At 41.9% G+C, this 14,020-nt stretch overlaps 1 pseudogene; it reads right to left on the bottom strand.

The window, feature by feature from the left end:
• Positions 1–913: 913 nt before the first annotated feature.
• The window catches only part of LOC115464813, a 71,211-nt pseudogene continuing 58,104 nt past the window's right edge, over positions 914–14,020 (bottom strand).

The raw sequence follows: 14,020 nt of genomic DNA, 5'->3' as shown, positions 1-14,020 counted from the left end.
GTGCTCTGTCGAGCATCAAAATATCACAAAATATTTAAACACACATGAATACAAGTGTATTGCTTCTTCAGCTTATTGAGAGTGGAGTAGTCTCATATATAACACACGATAAAGATTATTTGATTTTTCACCCAATGACTGGGTGTATTATCTGTGTGTATTGTCTAATCATTGACTTAACCTCCACCACCCTTTGCTAATCTTGTATATGAAAATATATTTCTGTTTATCAATATGCTATCATCTAATTTTATGCAGCACTTAGCTTGAACAAGTTGGTGCTCTTAAACCCCGACAGCTCCCCGTTTCGTGGCTACTTTTTCAAGGGGGAGTCACCAGTTCTAAAACCAAAAACAAGATGCAGCACAAAGTTACTTACAAAATTGTTCTAAAAGGCATATTAGTTGTATAATTACTTGTATTCTAAATAAAAATGCTGGTGGCTTACCAAGTAACTGTCTCAAGTGCAACTGCAGCATTACTCTGTCTCTCTCAAAATGGCCACGGCTTCTTTTTGTTAATGCTCAGCCGTGCCAGCTGATTATGAAGCTAACTTCAAAATAAAAGTCCTTAACAAAGACTTCTAACAAAATAAAAGGCTTGTGCCCTGTCTGAGACTAGTGTGGAAAACTACCACTGTTGATATTCATCTTGTATGTCTCAAGCAAACACTCCTTAGTTGACCATTTGTTTGTGGCAAAAGTTTTAACATATCAAAAGATTTTTCTATATGTTAGGAAATAGAGAAAATTGAAAAACATTGAAAAAAAATTATGTTAAACTTAGTGCCTGTTGATAACTCTAGAACTGATATGGGTATGTTCAAAAACCAGTGTGCGTGTTTATTACGAACCATCCAACCAGAGGCAAGAACTGGATTGCTCACTTCTTATATCAAAAGGGGAATATTGTGTTAGAAAAAACAACTCCATTGTGTGTAGGTATTCAAACCCCTTGGTTCTATAGTATCCAATGTAAAGATCCAAAAGGTTTCACGCTGTAAAATTTTTCTGTTTAAATCACCTCCTCTAGTGGAGGGAATCACTTGTTCAATCACCATACATTTAAGATCTTCGATGGTATGATTTTGCGATGTCCAATGTTGTACCATAGGTGCTCCAAAATTTTGTGCAGTAATTCGTGAACGGTGTTCAATCAGTCTCTCATGTAATGACCTCATTGATTTCCCAATGTAGTATTTGTCACATGGACATTTGATGTAGTAAATGATGCCCGTGGATCGGCATGTAGTTCTGCACTTGAATTTATAACTCATGCCGTTACAGACGAAATCTGTCCCTTCAATGGTTGTGGGGCATGTTTTACAACGAGGTTTCATGCATTTAAAGTGGCCAAAGTTGCCTGCGTTGTCAATGGGAACCATAGGTAAAACCGCTGGACTTAAAATTTCTTTCAGATTTTTGGAACGTGAAAATGCCGTCCTGATGTTGTAATTTGTGAACACTGGGTGTGCTTGAATAATGTCCCAATGGCGGCGAATAATAGCAGCAGTAGCCTCTCCACCCGGAGTGTATCTTGTCACAAAAGTCATAATTTGTCCATCATGTTGTGTCCGTGGTGGAGATTGGAGCAGTAATTCTCTATTGTTGTACTTGGCTCTGGTGTAGGCTCTCTTGATGGTTTTATGTGGATAATTTCTCTGCAACAATTTAGAGCCAAAAGATTCAGAACGTGCCTTGTAATCGGCATCTGTAGTACAGATCCGCTTGAAGCGGAGAAACTGAGAAAATGGAAGACTTCGTTTTAATGCTTTGGGATGGCAACTACTGTATTCTAAAAAAGTGTTCCGGTCAGTGCTCTTAACAAATACATTGGTAATAAATTGCTTCTCTACAAGGAGAATCTCAACATCAAGGAAATGTATCTTGGATTCTGACCACGTTAAAGTAAATTGGATTCTGGCATGACATTGATTCAGCCAACTATGGAATGACTGTAATTGTTCGATACTACCATACCACACAATGAATATATCGTCGATGTAACGTTTCCATGTACCTAGCATGTCATTGTAAGGAGATCTAGCCAACTATTTACGTATCTTCAAACTGGGCCATAAAAAGATTGGCTAGAGTGGGAGCGAATGTCGCTCCCATGGCCACCCCAGATTTTTGTTTGTATAACTCATCTTGAAAGCAGAAAAAATTACTGCATAATGCTATTTCTGCCAGTTTACACAAAAAATCAGTGGGGACTTGATGTGGACTGGGACGATTGTTTAAGGTTTCACCAATGACTTCTAACAATTCGTTTTGAGGAATCATAGTATATAGAGATTTTATGTCAAAGGTTGCCATAATAATATGTGAATCTGGTAACTGTATATCCTGCAATATATTGAGAAAGTGTGTAGTGTCCTTAATGTATGTAGGGTTTTTTTTTACCACGTCTTGAAGGAACGTATCTACATATTGGGACAAAGGTTCAAGCAGTGAACCGCGGGAAGACATTATCGGTCTTCCTGGAGGGTTACTTATGTCTTTATGGACTTTCGGCAATGTGTAAAGAACTGGAACAATAGGGAACCGCCTGTTCAAATAATTGAACTCCTTCTTGTTTAGAAATCCTGCTTCCTCTGCCCTTGTGGTTATTGCCAATATGTGTTCTTGGAGCTGTTTTGTGGGATCCTGATCTAATTTAACGTACGATGTCGTATCGGCCAATTGTGAATGGATCTCAGTTATATATTGAGATCTGTCCAAAATTACAGTGGCCCCGCCTTTATCGGCCCGTTTAAATACAATATCAGTGTTTTTTCTCAACGATTGTAGAGCTTTGCGTTCATCTCGGGTCAGGTTATCATGAAAACGGTATGATTTATTATTGTTGGTGTTGTGTAACCGACCCACATCTCTTAAAACTAGCTGTTTAAACACTGATACTATGGGATCGATCGGGATGGGCGGGATCCATTGGGATTTATCTTTAACTCGGGAAGAGGAATCATGTCTGGCCTTGTCATTGAAAAAGATCTTGAGTTGCAAAGTACGAATGAATTTTTCAAGGTCAATTCTAAATTGAAAATTATTGAAAAATTGAACAGGTACATATGAAAGGCCTTTGGAAAGCAGAGAAATTTCAGTCGAAGTAAAGGTATGTGTCGACAAATTCATTACATTCTGATCTATTGGAACTGGGACCGCGTCTGTGGACGTGGCCTGGATATACCTCTGTTCATACCTCTCCTGTTGCCTCTTATTCTTGTTCTTGTCAGTCTTGTTTGTCTGTGGTCTAAAAAATCATCAGTATCATTCCCTGAAGAACTATCTGTAAATTGAAAAGCTTTAAATGCCACCTGTCTATGGCCGGTGGCTGTCATACTGGATGTTGATGTATCTGTAACTTGATTATCTTTGCTGTACATCCATGGATATACACGTCCTTTTGAATAATCACCTTTGTCCCTCGATAATTTCTAGGATAAGCAGCATAAAATCTGTTTTACCATTTTGGGATCTTGCCAGGTACTTGTAACCTGGATTGGCCACTGTTGGAAACAGGATACTGGGCTTGATGGACCTTTGGTCTGTCCCAGTGTGGCAACACTTATGTACTTATGTACTTTGTTGTTGTCAGGCTCAACTGCCTCTCCAGTCTGAACCACACCTTCCCTCCCGTTGCACCTCTACCATGGGAGACGCACAGGACCTGGCTCTCTGCAGCGCTGCTAGTGCTTCTTGTTCCAGGCCTGCCTCCTCTGATGTAAACTTCTGTGACTGGCACAGGAAGCACTAGTGCCGCTTTAGAGAGCCATGTCCTGTGTGTCTCCCATGGTAGTTTATTAGTGCGGGCCAGCGGAGTTGTACGGGAGAGAGTGAGCGAGCAAGACTGTGCTGCAGAGCCGCAGTGGATGGGAGGGGAGAGAGAGAGAAAAATTAGGCAAGATTGGATGGTTGGAGAGTATGGTTTCTTGGGGGGGCGGGATTCAGTTTAATTTTGTCTACATTTTTTATTTTTTCCTTTTTTTTGTGTGTCCCTTCCACATGCACCCCCCCTTGAAATTGCACACAATAGAAATTGCATGCCAATGTTATAGAACAGTGAGTAAGTACAGTTACACATGTAGTGCAAATTAGTGCCAATCAACTGCAATTAATGCCAATTATTAATTGTTCAAATAAATGGACAGAAAATTAAAATATTTGCAGGGACATTTCAACCCAGCTAATTAATATAACTCAATCCACATTTTCCCACCTATTTGCAGGCTCAATGTGGCTTACAAGTACCGTATCGGTGTTCGCCAATTCTGGTATGAACAAATACAAGGTGATATTGTGGTAAAACAAGGTTCATGTGTGACAGACACATTAGTGGATCTTAGAGAGGAAGAGTTAAGATATGTCCATTACGAGCTTTGGTTTTGTTGTGTTGCAGGTATTCAGGCTTTTATGTTGGGTCGATGGGGGTATGCCTTTTTGAACAGGTTTGTTTTTAGTGATTTCCGGAAATTTAGGTGGTCGTACGTTGTTTTTACGACTTTTGGCAGTGCCTTCCATAGTTGTGCGCTTAGGTAGGAAAAACTGGATGCATACGTTGATTTGTATTTGAGTCCTTTGCAGCTTGGGTAGTGGAGATTTAGGTATGTTTGAGCTGATCCTTTTGTGTTTCTGGTTGGCAGGTCTATGAGGTCTGTCATGTATCCCGGGGCTTCGGCGTAAAATAATTTTATGAACTAGGGTGCAGATTTTGAAAGCAATATGTTCTTTGATTGGGAGCCAGTGCAGTTTTTCTCGGAGGGGTTTGGCTCTTTCAACCCGCCATATTTGTTATTTAGGGCTATCAGCAATGTGAAAATCAAGACTGCATTTATTGTAAAATACTGCAGCAAAACATATATTGGGGGTGGGTGAGTTATCAAGCTGAATTAGGGCTTTAAGTCACATTATTTGCCCTTAATGTGACTTAAAGGACACTAACGCAACTTGACTTGCTTTACTGTGATGATATTTAAGTCACCACAGGTTACATAGTAATGAGATGTAAAACATGAAAATGCATGTAAAGCAGCTCATTAACATGTACAAACTATAACAAGATTTACGGTATGCATCGGGTGCACACTGGAAGTCATTTTATGGGCAGAAAAAACATAGTAAAATAACCCCAGCCAAAGCTCTAGAGCCAGACCCTCTGGGTCCTTTGCCATTCTCTCCACCCCCTTCTGATCACATTTCCAACCTCCCCCCCAAACAAAATCCGAAACCCCCTCCTGATCAAGGCCACCAACTCATCCCAATCAAGCACTCCTCCACTGCCTAAAGGGCCTATCATGAGGTACATTGGCGGTTCAGAGGACATCAGGCAGGAGTGATTCCCAGTTGCTCCTACTCTGGATGGTGCCATCTTCAAAATGGAGTTCCAGGCCACCAGAATAATATTGCTTGTGAAGTAGCTCGCAAGCAGCATTATTCATTTAACATGGGAGTCAGCAACATGCGGGACTATTATACCACAGGTTGATGATTCCCCTGGTAACTCAAGGTGTGGTAAAAGCTTGCCTTTTACCACATCTTAATAACTTCCTCCCTTAAAAGTGGAGTGAAGGAGTGGCCTAGTGGTTAGGGTGGTGGACTTTGGTCCTGGGGAACTGAGGAACTGAATTCAATTCCCACTTCAGGCACAGGCAGTTCCTTGTGACTCCGGGCAAGTCACTTAACCCTCCATTGCCCCATGTAAGCTGCATTGAGCCTGCCATGAGTGGGAAAGCGCAGGGTACAAATGTAACAAAAATAAAATAGATACTATTGGAGATTCTACATGGAATGTTGCTATTCCACAAGCACAAAGGGCCTTTAAAAACGGGAAGGAACAAAGTTTTTTCATTAAAATAATCCATTAATGGTGAACTTTGATTGAAGAGAGACCCGACACGGGCCATGTTTCGGTGCTGCCGCACCTGCCTCAGGGGTCACACCAATGACAAAGGAGGCTTCAATAGACAAATTCTTTCTGAAATTTTGTATATTTCTCCTTCAGGAGGTTTCAATACTTTAGGGACTTCTCCTACCCAAGGGTTTTCAGCCTGCAACTGCTTCTCTCCTCTATGTAGAAGGCTGCGCAGGCTTCTGTTTCTGTGAGTCTGACATCCTGCACGTACGTGCAGGACGTCAGACTCACAGAAGCAGAAGCCTGCACGGCCACATTGGTGATCTGCAAGTGCAGGCTTCTACATGGACTGTTGCTAGTGGAATAGCAACATTCCATGTAGAATCTCAAATAGTAGCAACAGTGGAGGAGTGGCCTAGTGGTTAGGGTGGTGGACTTTGGTCCTGAGGAACTGAGTTCAATTCCCACTTCAGGCACAGGCAGTTCCTTGTGACTCTGGGCAAGTCACTTAACCCTCCATTGCCCCATGTAAGCCGCATTGAGCCTGCCATGAGTGGGAAAGCACGGGGTACAAATGTAACAAAAAAGAAGCTTAACACATAGTACAGCTTCCCATTTTTACATAAACTGCATTGGTTACTAGTTAAGCAAAAGTAACTTTTAGGCTGTTACGTCTTGCTTTTAAAATTGGAAATGGTCTGGCACCATTCCTCTTTGGTGTCATTTACTGCTGTAAAAAAATGTACATTCTAAATGAATTTTTGATATATTATTTCCTTGTCAAGCTGCTATAGACTAGACTCGAGTAGCACACCTGAAATTGGACTGCCATAGGAGAGAATGAGGGCCACAATAAAGCTATTCTTGTATATACTCATTAGGAATTCAACCGCTTTCCTGAGAGAACCAATACAGTTAGAGGAACACCTAGGATGATATCACCCAATCATGTGGAATCATCTTCCCTACTTGTTCACAGAGAATGGCATAAATAAGAATAAGTTTATTTTTTTCCCAGTGGAATATAAAGTAATAAAATAAATAACGTGCCCAGTTAAAAAGAGTTCATGATGGGGGATGTAGGAAATGTTAAGAAAGGTAAAGGTAAGAATGACATGAATGCACTTGTAGGTGTGTAGAAGAAGTCTGAACTGTATGTACAAGTGGGTAAGGAACATGTGGTAACTATGAAAGAAGAGTTATATAGGCAATTGAAAAGACTGTACAGCAAATAGAAAAATCATCGAGAAAGTATGAGGACAAGGGAGAAAATTGTAATAGTATTCTATATGGGAGATAATGATAAGGGATAGTACCTACATGGTTTTCCATTGGGTGGCTATTCTCATGTATTTACAATGCATTTTCGGGCATCCTCTTGTATTATCTATGGAGGGAATATTATTTAATGGACTTTCACTATTGGGATCACGGGGGACAGTACTTTTTTAGGGAGAGCTTATGTTTTGGGTAAGAAGTGTATATTAAACCATTGGTTGTACGACTCGCCTCCTATGTTCTGGTGCTGAAGAAATAAATTACATGCTTTGGTGATCTGGGAATCCTGGGAGGCCAGCAGTCACCCTAAGTGACAAATTTCTCTTTACCTGAAACTCCGTCTCTGACATTGATTTCGCTGACAGCTTGTGGCCAAGTTCTAAATAAGTTTCGGGATAACACCCGACCCCCTTCATAACTATATGAGTAAGGGAAGGGGCTTGGATTTGGGGTCTATAATGGTGACGGTGGTGGTGGTGGGGGGGGGGGGGGGGGTAGGTGTGATGCCATTGGTTTGGGGTCATAAAAGTCTAGGCCTCAAGCCTGAGGTTTTTTTTATTTTTATTTTATTTTTTAACCTTGTTACTGTCTTTTAGGATCGGGGGAAAGGAGGGGTTCTCAGGGGATAGGATGATTGGTTACCATGTTGTTCTTTGCATTTATGAGCACTGTATTGCTTATATGTTTATTTCATAGCAATAAAAATATTCTTTAATAACAAAAATCTGAGTAAATTGTATTTTGCAACTATACTGGCTGTTTGAAAATTGCTATGGGAGTATTTAATTTATTTGTATGCATTTAGTTCACACCTTTCCAGTAGTAGTAGTTCAAGTTGAGTTACCTACCGGTAGAGTAGGTATTTCCCTGTTTCTCAAAGGCTTACAGTCTGTATGTAACATATCAATCTGTTCTGATGATCTCATATGCTGTTTGACACAAGTAAATATCACTAACCAAAGATATAAAGAAAATTCTAACAAAAGATGTAGACTATCTGAAAGGGGTGCTACTACAACTACTACACTTATCATTTCTATAGTGTTACTTGACTTAAGCAGCACTATACACTTGAACATCAAGAGACAGTCCCTGCTCGATAGAGCTTACAATCTAATTAGGACAGACAAACAGGACAAATAAGAGATAAAGGAACTAATAAGGTGGGAATAAAAAAAACAGACAAGAGTACTGAAAAAGTGGATAAGGGTTAGGAGTTAAAAGCAGCATCAAAAAGGTGGGCTTTTAGCTTAGCTTTGAAGACGGCCAGAGATGGAGCTTGACGTACTGGCTCAGGAAGTCTATTCTAGGCATGTGGTGCAGCACGATAAAAGGAACGGAGTCTGGAGTTAGCGGTGGAAGAGAAGGGTGCAGATAAGAGAGATTTACCCAGTGAACAGAGTTCCTGGGGAGGAGTGTAGGGAGGGATAAGAGTGGAGAGGTACTGAGGAGCTGCAGAGTGAATGCATTTATAAGTCAATAAGAGGAGTTTGAACTGTATGCAGAAATGGATAGGGAGCCAGTGAAGTGACTTGAGGAGAGAGCTAATATGAGCATAGTGACACTGGCGAAATATAAGTTGTGCAGCAGAATTTTGAACAGATTGAAGAGAAGAGAGATGGCAAATGGGAGACCTATGAGAAGCAAGTTGCAACAGTCTAAATGAGAGGTGATAAGAGTGTGGATAAGGTTTCTGTTAGTGTGCTCAGAAAGGAAAGGGCAGATTTTGGTGATATTATAGAGAAAGAAATGACAGGTTTTAGCAGTCTGCTGAATATGTGCAGAAAAGGAGAGAGAGAGAGGAGTCGAAGATGACCCCAAGGTTATGAGCTGATGAGAGTGTTATCCACAGAAATAGAGAATGGGGGAAGAAGAGAGGTTGGTTTAGGGGGAAAGATAAAAAGCTCAGTTTAGTTTCAGATGGCGGTAAGACATCCAGGCAGCAATATCAGACAGGTAGGCTGATACTTTGGCCTGAATTCCTGCTGAGATTTCTAGTGTGGAGAGGTGGATCTGGGAGTCAAAAGCATAATGGTAATACTCCATGGGATGAGATCAGAATACCAAGAGAAGAAATATAGATGGAGAAAAGAAGAGGTCCCAGGACAGATCCCTGAGGTTCACCAACTGATAGTGGGATAGAAGTGGAGGAGGATCCACCAGAGTATACACTAAAAGTATGAAGGGAGAGATAAGAAGAAAACCAGGAAAGAACAGAGCCTCGAAATCCAAGTGAGGACAGCGTATCAAGGAGTAGGTGGTGATCAACAGTGTCAAAAGCAGCAGATCAACAAGGATGAGGAGTGAGCCAAGCAGGGAACCAAGAGCCCAAATCGGAATGCTGGGGCATGGGTCAGTAGGATAAGGTCATTACCCAGGATTCATCCCCAATGATGCTCCTAGTTTGCGCTCCAGTATGCGCCACCATAAGTAAATGAAAGAAATAATGCTGCACTATTGATGCCACCTACTCGCACTGCTGTTCGGCAGTATCAGTTAGCTATGGCAACAGGCAGGGGCCAAGGCACACAGGCGGCAGCAGTACTCTGAAAGATACAAGAAATAAACACAATAGCTTCAGAGCAGTAAGTTCAGTACGCAAAGCAAGACATAAAACACAAACATCGCTGAGTAAATGAATGAAATAGTGCTGAGCAGGTGATGTCACCTACTTGTGCTACAGGTAGGCGGAGCTTAAAGGCAGCATCAAAGGGCTATGGCAACAGGCAGTGGCAGTCCTTTGTGCTGCTGGTAGGTGGGGGATAGAGGCAGAGTCAATGGGCTATGGTAGCAGGCAGCAGGCCAAGGTACACAAGCAGCAACAGTCCTTCGCACTGCTGGTAGGCAGGGCTTAGAGGCAACGGGCTATGGCAACAGGCAGTGGGCCAAGGCACACAAGCAGCAGCTGTCCTCTGAAAGATACAAGAGATAAACACAACAGCTTTAGAGCAGTCAGTTCAGTACACAAAGCAAGACATAAAATGTAGCCCCTATTTTTATTTTTACTCTGATTGATCTAGAGGACATGGCATCCCCACACTCCAGTAAGTACCCCATAGAGAGCTGAACTAGTATGGATCCAACATTTTTTAAACCAAAAATCATCCCTTCACTGTTTTCAATATTCTTTAAATTAACATCTTTGGGACATAAACAGAGTGCAATGCTCAAACTCATGTACCACAAGAAGGAGATGTATTAGAAATTAAGTCATTACAAGTCAATTTTCAAGGTTTGATACGGATGGACATCCCACTCGAAAAACCTGGGCACTAGAAATGCATAACCTTAAAGTCAATGGCAAGCTAAAAAAAGCCCTGTCAATCATACAAATAATCCACTCTGTTTTTAAAACAGTTATAAATTGATCTAATGAGAAAATTGCAGAGCTACCAATTTGGTAATTACTATTCAACCCAAATAGAGATAGGGTCTTGAAGATTATAGCTGACGTTCAATCATTGCAAACATATGATTTAGTCATGCTTGTCCTTATTAAATTTCTTCATCTAAGCTGGCATTCAACCTGTCCTTGAACTTTATAAGAAAAAGACAACATTTATTATCATGACTTCCTAACTTTTTTTTTTTTGGTACAGGAACTTCTTTTCAACATCAAAAGTTTCAGGGAGCCTAACCTGTCTCCATCGGTCTCATTCTGCTCCCCCAGCCTTTACTGTTGAGTTCATCTCTCTGCCCTTCTCTAAACATTGGGATCCTCTCTCACCAGTATTTCTCCTCTAGAAAAGCCACTCCTGACCAGTTACTTTGTACCCCATCCCTTCCCCACCAGTTCCTGTCTTCAGTCCTTCACCATCACAACCTCTTCCTAAAGTTTCTCTACCTCATTACCAAACTTTCCTGAACATAAGCATTGCCATACTGGGAAAGACCAAAGGTCCATCAAACCAAGTATCCTCCTTCCAACAGTGGTTAATCCAGGTCACAAGTACCTGGCAAGAGCCCAGAACAGTTAAACAGATTTTGTGCTGCTTATCCTAGAAATAAGCAGTGGATTTTTGCGAAGTCCATTTTAATAATGGCTTATGGACTTTTCTTCTAGGAAATTATTCAAGTCTTTTTTAAACCCTGCTAAACTATCTGCTTTTACCACAATCTCTGGCAACGAATGCCAGAGTTTAATTTCACACTGAGTGAAGAAATAGTTTCTGCAGTTTTTAAAAATTTACTACTTAGTAGCTTCATTGCGTGCCCCCTAGTCCTAGTATTTTGGGAAAAAATAAACAAGCGATTCACATCTACCTGTTCCACTCTACTCAGTATTTTATACTCTATCATGTCTCCCTTCAGCTGTCTCTTCTACAAGCTGAAGAGCCCTAGCTGCTTTAGCCTTTCCTCATAGGGGAGTCATCTCATCTCCTTTATCATTTTCATTCATCCTTCTCTGTACCTTTTCTAATTCCACTTTCCTGCTTATAATCGAAAGAGAAAAACGCCTATATTGCGACCCAAATCGGGAGATGGGCGTCTTTCTCCCGTGGGCGCCCAAATCGGTATAATCGAAAGCCGATTTTGGGTGTTTCCAACTGCAATCCGTTGCGGAAACGGGTAAAGTTGACGGGGGCGTGTTGGAGGTGTGGTGAAGGCGGAACTGGGGCATGGTTATCGGCCGAGGAGAGATGGGCGTCTTTAGCTGATAATCGAAAAAAAGGCGTTTTTACCGCTATTTTGGGTCACTTTTTTTGGACCCTTTTTTTCCACAAACAAGTCCCCCAAAAGTGCCCCAACTGCCCAGATGACCACTGCCCCAACTGCCCAGACCAGTTACCAACTCCCACCAAAAAAAACCCCACTTTAAAAACTTTTTTTTCAGCCTCTATGCCAGCCTCAAATGCCGTACCCACCTCCATGACAGCAGAATGTGTTCTATCCTGTGACAGCCTTTCCCTGGTTCTGATGAGGCTCTCGGGTGGGTGTGACACCTTTTCTGTTATGCGCACTGCAGAGTCACATCAGCAATGCATTGTGGTGGGTGTAGGGTATTGGGCTCTGTGATTCCACTAGCTTGTGGCAAATGCTCACGATGTTGGTAGTTGGTAGGCTCTACTCCCATGGTGCTTTTCCCCCTGCTTACTGGGTCAGAGTGTGCCCTGTTTTGTTTCCGGTAGTCCATGAGGTAGTAGTGGTCATTTTTGTAAGCCAGTTTTAGATCCCTTTCACGTGTTACCTACGTGACAGAACTTAGTTCTTCCCTTGAATGTGGCTGAAAGAGGGCATTGTACAGCATTCTGCCAGCTCTGACCTACTGCTCATCTCAGTACCAGGGAGACTAGTTGCCAGTGGGTCACGACCTCTGATCTGCAGTTAACTGTGAGTAAGCGTGCTTATTCCAATAAATGACGTTTTCAGAGAGATTAGTCTTCAGGTGTCAACTGGTGTGCCAATGTTATATAGCAGCAACAAGTCCTAGAGGCCTGCATGTATGAGGGTCCCTGGAGCACTTTTAGTGGGTACCGCAGTGCACTTCAGCCAGGTGGGCCCAGGCCCATCCCCTCCCTACCTGTAACACTTGTGCTGGTAAATGGGAGGTCTCCAAAACCCACTGTACCCACATGTAGGTGCCCCCTTCACCCCTAAGAGCTATGGTAGTGTTGTACATTTGTGGGTAGTGGGTTTTGGGGGAGGGGGGTTAGGTGCTCAGCACCCATGGTAAGGGAGCTATGCATGTGGGAGCTTTTTCTGCAGTCCACCACACTGACCTCTAGGGTGCCCAGTTGGTGTCCTGGCATATCAGGGGGGCCAGTGTACTACGAATCCTGGCCCCTCCCATGACCAAATGGCTCGGATTAGGACATTTTTGAGCTGGGCGTTTTTAGTTTCCATTATCGCTAAAAAAAACACACGCCCAGCAGAAAAACGTCCATTTTTTTGAAAATATGGTCTGTCCTGCCTCTTCACGTACCCGTTTTCGGACATAGACGCCCATGGAGATAGGCGTTCGCGTTCGATTATGCCCCTCCACATCTTTTTTGAGATGCGGTGACCAGAATTGCACACAGTATGCAATAATGTGTAAGTTACGAACATAAATATTGAATATACTTATGTTCCACCCACACACCTCCCCCTGCATTTTCACATTAAGCAAGTTGCACATTTCTTCTCTCCCTCCCCACATTAAAATAAATACCTTGGTTGGTGGGGATTCCCAACCTTCACCAACCGAAGATGTTCTCTACATCTAAGCAGTGGGAAAGATGGTGGGGTGCCTCCAGCTGCCAATGTTGACACCCCTCCCCCATGCATCTCTAAAATTATAGAATACCACTTAGCACGCAACTAGCACTTATGCACGTAGTTGTAACAGTCACGTGAACAAATACCTAGTGTTCTATAAATTTCATGTGCAGTGGAGGATGAATTCTATATATGGCAGTGAAAAAACTGCTATTCTATAAACTGCACTGAAATTTGGGTTAGGTTTATAGAATAGCACTTATGTCTCGGACTTGCACCTAAATTTAGGCATTGCCATTTGCACCAACTGAAATGCGTGACAAATCTTTGCACCTAATTAACATATGTTTCCCCTTATTCTGCAACTATACATGTTAATTTTAGGAATGCCCCCATTCCATCCATGACCCTCCCATTTCCATGCCCTCTTTTTGGACTTGTGCATAACATCTAGGGGTGGATCGGGGAACTAAATTTATGCATGTATATCCCAATCATATCTAATTAGTGCCAATAATTGATTGTTAAAAAGTAAATTATTGACGCTAATTAGCTAGTATTCACTTACTACTACTACTACTATTTATCATTTCTATAGCACTACTAGATGTAAGCAGCATTGTATACTTGAACATGAAGAGACAGTCCCTGCTCGACAGAGCTTACAATCTAATTAGGACAGACAAACAGGACA

This window comes from Microcaecilia unicolor, chromosome 3, assembly GCF_901765095.1.
Source record: "Microcaecilia unicolor chromosome 3, aMicUni1.1, whole genome shotgun sequence".
Classification (NCBI taxonomy): domain Eukaryota; kingdom Metazoa; phylum Chordata; class Amphibia; order Gymnophiona; family Siphonopidae; genus Microcaecilia; species Microcaecilia unicolor.
Note: the sequence above shows the minus strand (reverse complement) of the source record. Positions and strands in the feature narration are given on the sequence as shown.